This window comes from Rhodamnia argentea, chromosome 11 (genome assembly GCF_020921035.1).
Source record: "Rhodamnia argentea isolate NSW1041297 chromosome 11, ASM2092103v1, whole genome shotgun sequence".
Lineage (NCBI taxonomy): Eukaryota > Viridiplantae > Streptophyta > Magnoliopsida > Myrtales > Myrtaceae > Rhodamnia > Rhodamnia argentea.
In genome coordinates this window covers 6,850,304-6,861,789 of record NC_063160.1, presented here as the reverse complement: position 1 = coordinate 6,861,789, position 11,486 = coordinate 6,850,304, and the positions used below count along the sequence as shown (strand labels likewise).

General features: G+C 36.2%; 2 long non-coding RNA genes across 2 annotated transcripts; both read left to right on the top strand.

Moving 5' to 3' along the window:
- Positions 1–6,317: 6,317 nt before the first annotated feature.
- On the top strand, positions 6,318–6,639 carry LOC125312864. The gene is made up of 2 exons (XR_007196928.1): positions 6,318–6,465; positions 6,561–6,639. It is a non-coding gene; the product is annotated as an uncharacterized LOC125312864 (long non-coding RNA).
- A 2,414-nt stretch (positions 6,640–9,053) lies between these two features.
- On the top strand, positions 9,054–10,713 carry LOC115742138. The gene is made up of 3 exons (XR_004015528.2): positions 9,054–9,491; positions 9,577–9,808; positions 9,897–10,713. It is a non-coding gene; the product is annotated as an uncharacterized LOC115742138 (long non-coding RNA).
- The last annotated feature ends 773 nt before the right edge of the window (positions 10,714–11,486 follow it).

The following is an 11,486-nucleotide window of genomic DNA, read 5'->3' as shown; positions in this document are numbered from 1 at the left end:
AAAAATGATTCTTTTTTTTTTTTTTCAGAACCAGCTTTTTATTTTATTCTTGTTTTTGATCTAAAACCTGTTTCCGGGAATAGAATCGAATCATAATCAGAATCATCTATTGTTTCTCATCTTTTTTTGTTCTAGGGAACAAAATCGGAGAATCAAAATAGCTGCTAAGCAGGCTCTTAAATCACTGCAGAGATTCGAGCTTCTACATTGATTGATTCTCCAAGTCGAATGTTTTTTTCTGAGTTTTTTCATTTCTAGAAAATTAGAAGGCAAACTATGCACTTCTTTTGCTTGCTATGACAAGGGGTAGGAGAGAAGAAAAAAGTAAAAAAGGAAACCCGAAATCATCGAGCTGTCAAACTACCTAAGTTCCTTTACTTATTACCCGAACCAAAAAGACTCGAAATTTTCGGTTACTGTTCGGGTATTTCGACATCCTTGGTTTTTATATTCGGAGAATAACTTAGGTTCATAAGTGATCGATGGGTGGGCCTAGGCCATGAATCGAGCCCAAAATATTGCCCGGGCTCGCACATCATGAATAGAACATTTAGCAACAATTAATGTAAGCTAGGAGGTACGGATGAACCTGGAGCCTAAAAGTTCAAATCAGCCCAAAATTTCAGGCCCGAAATTATTGAGTCTAGCCCATGCTCACCCCTTGGCAACAACGATTTTGGGGTAAGTATTTTATGGGCAATACAACAAAATTTTGGAAAATTGAACTAATCGTATAATTTGGAAAACGTTAGTGGGCCTCTCTTCCATACTTGAATCGGTCTGCGTGTTTAGACACAATTCCCCGAATAACAAAAACTCAACTTTTAGGTCCAATTTCAATTTCACTGAAAAAATCGGGTTTTTTTTCCAATTTAATTTTTTTTATAAAAAATATTTATGAAATTATTTTTTTTTAAAAATATTTACGAGTTTGGGCCTCGCTCGGCAAATGGGCTGCCAAGCAGGCTGTCTTGGCCCCACCCCCAGCTGCTCGGTAGCCCAACCGCCGAGCAGACCCACTTGCTCGGCAGCCCACTGCCGAGCGGGACTTTTGTTTTAATTTCATTTTTTAAGTGTTTTAATTATTTATATTTATAATATTTAGTTTATTTCGTATTTTTTAAACATGTTTATATTTATTTTATTTATAAATTTTTTCTTGCGAAGCTTATCTTTATAACATAATTAGCAATAATTAATGTAAAAATTTATTAAGATCTATAATTAATAAATAATGTTGTAATTATGTAATTAATTTAAAATATTCATAAAATAAAATCGGTAAGATATATGAAAAAAAATGAGATTTTCATGATATATTCATATATTAGACAGACAGAAATTTAATCGGAAGGCGAAACGGTGATGTGTCAAGAATCGGCGGATCGGGTCGACGACATCAGATCGGGCTCAAATTCGGTCGGTTGAAGCGAAACGGCGTCCTAATCAATATTCACCGCTGTTGGTGGTGACGAACGATGGATTTTTGCGATTCAAGATCGTCTAGATGGGTTTTCCCATTTGTTTTAGTATTTTCGGGATTTATTAAAGAGAAAAATCTCAGAATTCAATAATAATCATCGTCCTAAAAAATGTTATAATAACACCTTTTATAGGGTGTTAACCATAAACCTAGCCCTAGTAGGATTTTAAATATCAAAATCCAAAATTACAAACATTTCTCTTTAATAAATCCCGAAGATACTAAAAAAATAGAAAAACCCATCTAGACGATCTTGAATCGCAAAAATTCATCGTTCATTGGCGGTGAATATTGATTAGGGCGCCGTTTCTCTTCAACCGACCGAATTTGAGCCCGATCTGATGTCGTCGACCCGATCCACCGGTTCTTGACACATCACCGTTTCGCCTTACGATTGGATTTATGTCTGTCCAATGTATGAATATATCATGAAAATCTCATTTTTTTTGATATATCTTACCAATTTTATTTTATGAATATTTTAAATTAATTACATAATTACAACATTATTTATTAATTATAGATCTTAATAAATTTTTACATTAATTATTGCTAATTATGTTATAAAGATAAGCTTCACAAGAAAAAATTTATAAATAAAATAAATATAAACATGTTAAAAAATACAAAATAAACTAAATATTATAAACATAAATAATTAAAACACTTAAAAAAATGAAATTTAAAAAAAAACCCCCCGCTCGGTAGCCCAACTGCCGAGCGAGGTCTAAACTCGTAAATAATTTTTTTAAAAATAATTTCGTAAATATTTTTTAAAAAAATTAAATTGGAAAAAAAACCCGAAAAAATCACCAAGTTTCACTTTAATCCCAAATCTGCCCCCATTAACCATGAGTCTACAAACACCACTATTTTTTTTTTAAATTATCAACATCAAGAGGCTATGTTGTTCAATACAAAAGCAAGGGTGTCGATGAAATCACAAGTTTTGATTATGAACCTCTAAGTAGACTTGTCAAATGGATGGGTCGAGTCATAAATGGTTCGATCTAAATTGGTCCATTAACCCATTTATGACTCATTTATTTGTAATGCTTTTTTTTTTCTACCCATACCCGACCCAACTAGGTCCATACTCAACCCATACTCGATCCGACCCATATGCTAATTTATTTTCATATATATCTCAATTTAAAAACTTTTTTCATATAATTTTAGACAAAATATATTGCTAAAACACTTTCATGCAATACAAATATAGTAGACAACTTTTACAATTAAAAAATTGAATTTTTCATTCTTTTATTTTTCATTTTCATTCTTTCCTTTTCCTTTTCATAATTTTTTTATTTTTTTTTCTTGTCTTGTTTTTTTTTTCTTACAAAGTCCGATGACGGTCACCGATCGACCCCGACCGCTCACAAACGAGGGCGATTGACCCTTGTCGGCAGCAACCCTCGCCGGTCATGCATGAGGGTCGAGCCCTTGCCCGGATTTGCGAGGGCTGCGAGACCTTGTCGGCGGCAGGCAAGGCCCTTCGGGCGAGGGCTGCAACTCTCATCCCCGATCAATGAGGGCTTTGTGGCCCTCGCCTATTGACCGTGAGGGTCGATTGTCCCTCGTCGAACTTGGTTAAAAAAAAAGAAAAATAAAAAGGAAGGAAAGAAAAAGAAAAGAAAGTAAAATTTATAAATAAATTCAGAAAATTTTAAAAAAAAATTATAAAAATCATGTAAATTGTTGAGTCTTTTTGAAGGGTTAAGTCCACCCGATAGTGAAAAGTTAGAGGCTTTCTAAATGTGTTGTCGTAAGTGGGTTGTAAATGAGTTTGCAATTGACCAATTTATAACCCACATATTTTAGCCTTTTTATTTTATAGACCCGCTATGCTTGCTTGTTAAATTTATTATAACCAATTTAAATGCGTATGGGTTATTGAAGGAATTTTGGACCCATTTTGACAGTTCTACCTCTAAGTGACATCGATGTGGATATATTTGAAGAAATTGGTGGCCATCTTTGGATGAGTGGGCAGATTTGGAGTAGAATGAAAGTTGGTGATCTTTTCTTAGACAGAAAAAAAAAAAATTTCGGGGCAAAATTGCAATTGGACCTAAAGTTGAAATAAGACAAGGATTATAGAAAATGGAAGGTAAAAGATAAGTGACATGTCAATTTGAAAATGCATCATCGAATGGAAATTGTGAAATTATTCAAAAATAAGTTACGAAATACAATACTTCCTTCGGGATTTATTTTTCATTTCATTTTATTTTATCTCAAAAAAAAAATTAAATCTAAAGAGATACGTTCAAATGTTGGTGTATGACCTTGAGAATTAATTTAAATCCGACGGCGGGGCCACTCCATTGACTATATGATTTGTCAATTGTGAAATTCAAATTTAGCGATCATGTCTTTCGAGAATCGACCAAAGAAATTCCGAGCTTTACTCCCTGAACTTTTTGTGATTTCGTTAATTTCGGATTTTTAGCAATAAATAAGTGATTGCTTATATTGTTTACAAAAATGAATAAACGAAAAAAGTAATTTCATCATCTACATAAATGCTTGTACACAAATTCTTGTCCGTAATCAACATATTTTTCATGGACTATTTGTTTCAAGTGATATATATGATTATTTTAAGGAAATTTATTTTTTTTCAAATCACTCATTTTTCGCGAAATAAACATAACCTTAAAGTATCGTCAAAAAAAAAAAAAAGAAAACAGCCTTAAAGTAGTGCAAAATATACGGTGGGGAAATCAAACTTTTCTAAGGATGGTATTTGTTGATACACAAAACTACAAAGGAAGGCATTCAATTGAGTACAAAAGTCTCACCAACGATCATCTTGGTTCAAACGATAGAGAAGGGGAAAACCTAGTTTAAAAAGGGCTGGACTGGACCGAGTACTCATTGATTTTGAATGGAGGGTGTCGTTCCGCATTGCGGAAGCCCATGCATTACCCGTTATTGGTTTTGATCATAGCCCAATCCTCCCATCTCTTTTCCCAAAACGCAATGCACAAAACCGAAAAAAGAGAGCTTAAATTCGAGGCTTATTGGCTGGAAGATGCGGAAAATGATGAGATTATTACTAGAGTATGGCAAAACCCGGGTTTCCAGTAGGGAGCATTAGCGAATAAACTAGAAAAAGTGACTAAGGCCTTAGCAACTTGGAGTCGTCGGAAGTCCTCCAATGCATACATCCAAATTGAAGCTCTAAAGAGAAAAGCAGCAGAACTTACAAACAGGGGTTCGAGAGGACAATCCAAAGAGGAGACACGGGCTGTTTTGTGGGAAATAGAAAAGCTGTGGACGTAGGAAGAGATGTATTGGGGACTAAGATCTCGTGTTAATTGGCTGAAGTGGGGAGATAAAAACACTAAATTCTTCCACACTACTAGTGCAGCGTGGATAGCGAAATAAAAATCTCCATGCTGAAAATTGGTGACTCGATTTGGTGCCGTGAGGAAAATGAACCGAAAAAAACACGCTCCTGAGCTTTATCGCATGCTTTACGCCACTACAGTAGCTGAAAACTTCCAACCGGTACCGAAGCAATGCCTTTGTATAGTACAGGAGACAATGAATGAAAGACTTGAGGCACTGGTAACAATGGAGGAAATGAGAAATGTTGTTTTTCAAATAGCACCTACAAAAGTCCCACGACCGGATGGACTTAATGGCCAATTCTACCAGCATCATTGGGAAGTTATTCAGTTTGATATATTCCAAATGGTTAAGGATTTCTTTGTAATAGGTATGCTGGATACAAAGATCAACAAAGCTCTTATTACCCTTGTAGGTGCTGTTTGAAAAACATATGAGCCAGTATAAACCCATAAGTCTTTGTAATGTCAGCTACAAAATCATATGAAAAGTTTTGGCCAACCATTTGAAACCTTGGCTCCTTGGACTTATTGACATGGAACAAAGTGCCTTTGTTAGTGGACGCCAATGTCGGTGGTCTGCCGTAGGAACTAATCAAGGTTGATACTCTAACATTAGTTGTGAATTAAGTTGTGTTGAAAAACGACTTTTACTATACTTAGGTAGTCATAATGTGTTGCTAGAGATCGTTTATGACTTGTGGGCCAAAAAGGGTTTTGAGCACACTGCTAATGTTTAGTGAACCTACAGGGTCGCACACAATAGCAAACCGAGTTTATATTTTCTCTGCACCTTGATCTACTTGAGAAATAGATTTTAATTTATTCTCTTATTATAAATATCTATGCGATCTTCCATGCTATGAGATAACGATTGAACGCACGATTGGAGATATGCGGTTTGGCGGGCCCGAATCGCCCGGCCCCACTTCTTTTGTTACGCGTAAATATTGAAGCTATATATAGACGTGGGAAAACCCTAAAAACGCTAAGGGAATTAAGAGAGTCTAATTCCGAAGGAGAAAAAAAAAACACAGAAAATCGTTCTCTGTTCTTAGATCTTTGAGAGAGTCTTGAAGATCAAAGGCAATCAAGGAAGAAGAGCTCCAATATCGGTAAGCTAGCACTTGGATCGTTGGAGACTTTAGTTCGTGTGTGTGGATACCGGTAGAGGTGCAACAATTGGGGCGCTAATCCGGATACAACCGATTGTCAATTTATTTTTTATCCGCAAAAGGTACGCTTTGAACACTTATTGATTTCAATATACGCATAGATCCTGTTTAGAGTTTCTGTTTATAGATATATTCCACTGCGTTTACCAATCCCGAAACCCCATCGCCCAAATCCAAGACAACAAACTAAGGGGGTGCATGAAAACTATTCAATTTCTCGGTTTACGTTCCAAACTTATTTCTGGAATAGATACTTGTTTGGTAATGTATTTCTATTTTTCTATTTCGGAAACAAAAAATAGATTTGCAACTCAAATCAGAAACAAAAATTTTCTATTTTTCGGTGAAATAGAAATAAGTTGTGTCAAGTCCTCTTCTCCTCATACGTCGTCTCTCTCTGTTTCATTCTCTTTGAAGAGAAATGGATATTTCGAGCTTTAACATCCAGGTCTTGCTCTCCCCGCAAATCTACAACTTCTGATTCAAGTTCGGGGACTGAATCCTCTCTCACTTCCTTGTCTCCTCCCCATTTTGCTTTTTCAGCTCACGTTTGGGTCCGATTTGAGGAAGCTTGCAATTTCTAGGGATTTATAACATCTTCGGGAAGTCCTCCTCGCGGAAGGTAATCGTGATTCTAGGGTTTTGGCTTCGATTCGAGGTCCACTTGATTAGGGCTTCTCGCTTCGGGCTCGTTTGGGTTCTTCTTTCTCCGATCCTGCGCCTCTCGCCGCATGTCATCTCATAGAAGGTAATCACTCTTCCACCTCTCGGTAGCCTGTCGTTTACGTGGATTCGCTATTTTATTGTCAGAATCATCGGCTAAAATGAACTTCTCATTTCAGGCTTTTCGGGTTTCTCTTCGATCTCGTTAAATTAGTGTGGTTTGGACTTTTTTTTGTCTATTGGAGATGTGGGTGGCTAGATTATGTCCGATTGTTCCTTTGCATAATTTAGTGTTGATTATGCTAGATTCTACTGCTCGCAAAATTTTCCGGAGTTTGTCATTGTAATTTATTGATTTTTCGCATTACTTGTCGCAAGTTTTGGAACCACCATAATGAGTTTATCATTGAAATTTTGTAATTCTAGAACCACCAGAATGGCTGGATGTCTTGTTTAAATGAGAAAGAAAAATTGGCCCTAGGGTTGATGGTAGGGTAGGTGTAACTCTTCTGCTTAAGGACTTTTTCAAAGTTGGTTAGCTTGAGGAATTTTTCATTTTTCAGGAAAAGGGTTATGGCATGCAATTACAAACTTGAATTAGTGTGGTTTGGACCCTTTTTTTTTTTTTTGTCCATTTGAGATGTGGGTGGCTGGATTATGTCTGATTGTTCCTTTGTATAGTAGCAAAAATCTTTACCCATTGTTCGTGATTTATGGCTGACCATTATGTTGTCCAATAATTCCAAATGGTTTTCTTCTTCAATTTTTAAGGGAATCTTCAACTGATAAGGCTGAAATAAGTTGATATCCTATTAGTTTCCTTTTGTTGCTCAAGAACTCATGATCTTATTAGTTTTCTTTCAAGTACAAATCTATTGATTTAATGCTTTTGTGGCCTTTCCCCCTACTTTTGACGAAGCAATGCTCAACTAATTTTGATGTTGCCTACTTTTGATGATCAATCAGTTAAGGTTAGATGGAATCCCAAAAAGAGACTGTTATGGTAAAGTGGATTGAACCTTTGACCAATATTTTGTAAGTGTATTAGTAGAAGAGATGAAAAAGGGAAATCGTATCACCACTACCTACAATAAAGCGGGGTGGAATAACATACACGCCAAATTCAATAAACATACAGGACTCAACTTGACTTTAATTCGGTTGAAGAATAGGGCAAACAAACCGAGGACACTATATAGTAGTTTTAAGAAGCTTCTCTCACAATCTAAATTTGGAAAGGATTATGTAAACAACAAGGTCGTCATGGATGATCCAACTATATTGGAGTCTCACATCAAGGTATCTCTTTACTTGCGTCATTTTGTTCATATTGTGGATGCATGCTTTGATTATGTTGTAGACATATGTCAATTGTGAAAATTGCATGAAAATAAAGATTGGGCTGGATTTAGGTATGTGGGTTTCCTCGGTATCCAGAGCTATATATTTTATTTGGTGATACCTATGCTACTGGGGATTATGCATTTGGAATGCAGAAGGCCTGCTGATGTTGGAGGGAGATAACAATAGTGGTGGTGGTGGTGGTTACAATGGTGGTAGTGATACAAAAGATAATCGGGAAGAATTTAATGAGCAACATATTAATAAGGAAGTCTTTACACCTAGAGTGTCTTCCACCCCACTTCGTGAGAAGCACAAGTTAGATAGGACTTCAAATTCCAAGAGGAGGAGAAAGAGTAACACATTTGATGTTTCTGTCACTTACAAAGCCCTTCAAGAAATGATCAAAGCAAGCACGGCTCAATCAACAAGTGGCTCTGTCACCTCACAGGCCCCCACCACCTGTAGACCCCTACTCCATTGGAGTAGTGGTTGATGTGTTAAATGGCATGTCTGACTTGGACCAAAATCTTTACAACAAAACCATGAACCAATCATTCCTTAGTGCTAATTGAAAAGAGGCTTTCATGATAGCTCTACCAAAAAGGAGACGTGGATTTATTGAGTTGCTTTAAGTAGATGTTGCGAAATATGCTATGGATTTGTATTTGACTTAATTTCACTTTATGACTTAAGTACTTGATATGTTGTGGATTTCTATTTGGCTTAACTTGATGCTATGACTTATGTATTTGGGATGCCGTGGTTTTTCTTATGATGCAATTATCATGACATTATGACTTATGTATTTGGGATTTGTGTTTGGCTTAACTCATGACTATTGTTGAATGCTATTAAATTCCTTACTCATCTGTTGCGTTTATGTTCTTCTTTCATGTGATGGAATAGATAATATGGAGGGGAATGGGAGTAGCGTGAATAATGATCAGGAAACATCGGTTCAATCGGTTCGAGAAGAGTTTGATGATCTTAATATATATATATATATATATAATAATAATAATAATAATAATAGCATGATTGTGGATTGTTGTGGTGGATATGTCCATGCACACAAGAGAACCAATTAGAGACAGCGTATTGTCGGGACTCGAATGGGTAAAGGAGGTTTTTTGTGGACATTCGGATAGAGTATATGAAGCTTTTAGAATGGAGAGACATGTCTTTCTCAATCTTTGTGGTTTGATGATAGAAAAATGTTGGTTGGAAGATAGCCGATATATTAAGGTAGATGAACAAGTCACGATCTTCTTATCTATAATTTGTCACAAGAAGTCCAATAGAGATTTATGTGACAAATTTCAACATTTGGGATAGACTATCGGCAAGTACTTCACTAAAGTGTTAAATTCAGTTCTCAAACTGGCAAAAAAGATTATCGTATCACCTTCCTTTGATGTCGTCCTAGAGGAGATTTTGATGAATCCTTAACATGAGCCTTACTTCAAGGTACGATTTTCATACATTTCTTTACACTATCAGTTCTAATTTATTGATAATATTGTCTAATGCTAGTCTTTGACAAAAATGATAGGGTTGCGTAGGCGCTATTGATGGCACCCATGTGCATGCTTCTGTACTTGTGGCCAAGTAGATCCCATTTAGAGGCTGAAAAGGAATTACCACTCAAAATGTCATGTGTGCTTGTTCGTTCGATATGAAATTTACTTTTGTGTATGCTGGTTGGGAAGGATCGGCGAATGATTGTCGGGTGCTTTTGGCGGAACTCGAGACTCCTCGTTTGGAATTTCCTAGACCACCACTAGGTATTTGCTTGTTCTACAAGGAGTAATTTGATTTATGTGATTGTATTGCGGTTCGTATCATGACCAATTTATTAATATCTTGTTATAGGCAAATACTACGTGGTAGATTCCGGCTATGCAACAGCTCTAGGATTTTTAACTCCTTTTAAAGGTGAATGGTATCACCTAAATGATTACAAGGGTGCATCGAGACGGCCAAGAGCAGCAAGAGAATTGTTCAACTATAGACATTCTTCATTAAGAAATGTCATTGAGAGATCATTTACGGCATTAAAAAATCATTTCTTCATTTTGAGACATATGCCTTCATTTGCAATTCGAAAGCAAGCATGTTTCGTAATTGCATGTTGTGTTATCCATAATTACATTCGTGATCAAGACAAGAGGGATAAGAACATTTCACTATATGGAAATCTAGGATACTCGTTTGGACCTACACAAGATGAGGTTATATCATATGCATTGATTGCAGAGGGAACCGAGATGAATATGCTTAAGATAGATATTGCCAATCAAATGGCAAGAGATCATAATATGGAAGAGATTTCTTGAAATTGTGTTCTTAACTTTTGTAACGCATTTTCATCTAGCTCCTAGGTATTCATATATTTCTTTACTAAATTGATTGCAATTCATCCCTTAGTCTTTCTATTTTGTTGGATGATGCTTTTATTAAGACAACTTGTGAAACTTTCGTAGGAGCTACTTTTTTGGAGTTGGAGCTAATTTTCTTTCTCCACAAAAAATAGGGAGTCTACAAAGAATTTTGAAATGTGAGAGCACGTCTTTTGCAAGCAAAGCTAGAGTTGGAGCCGATATTATGGTTTCAGACGAGGAATTTGAAATTGCGTTCATTCTATAGTTGGAACTAGCTGATATTAACGTAGGAATTTTGAAATGTGCTATTATTTGCGGTTGGAGCTGATATTATGGTGATTTGTAAAATATGTGGTGAATCCGGCCATTTTACTCTAGTTTTATTTATTCGTATGCAGATCTTTTTAGCTGTCTTCTTACCCAATTCTTACTTGGTGCATATGCTGGTCTTTTTTAGTCAATGTGCGATATGTAACAGGATGGATTTTTGGAAAGGGTATATTTCTTGTGATTCTTGAGGTAGAGTTTAGGTTTGTTTGGTGATTCATTGATTTGTCTACCCGAAGATTCACTTTCTTTCCTAGCCGTTATAGTAGGGGTTGAGGTGGACTTGCAGCTAGCCAATTTCCATCCGGTTCAATAAAGGAATTAGTATCTTGTCTATGGCTCATATATGATTTGTGTTGATATTTTGTTCTAAGATGAGATGAGCGAATCCCTCTTTTGCCATGGGTAGAACTTCAGATAGTATAAATCCAAATTTTATGCAGGAAAATAATGGCATTGTGTACTGTTTTCAATTGCAAAACCACCTCAGGCTGCATCGGCGCCTAAGGATTCCGATCCTCTCTCTCTTCTCTGTCTTCGTTTTGGCTCCCGTTGTCATTGTTTCCTTGAGGCTCAAGCACATTTCCCCGACTAGTACTTGTGGTTATGTTTCTCATGAGGCGTGGCATTGGTCTTTGTTGCAATCTTAGCTTCAGGCGGTTTGGTTTTTTGTTTTTAAGTCTAGGATTGATCGTGGGTTGTTTTTTTTTTTAATATGTTGCTGTTGCGGGATGCAGAGAATTTTTGGAGGAGT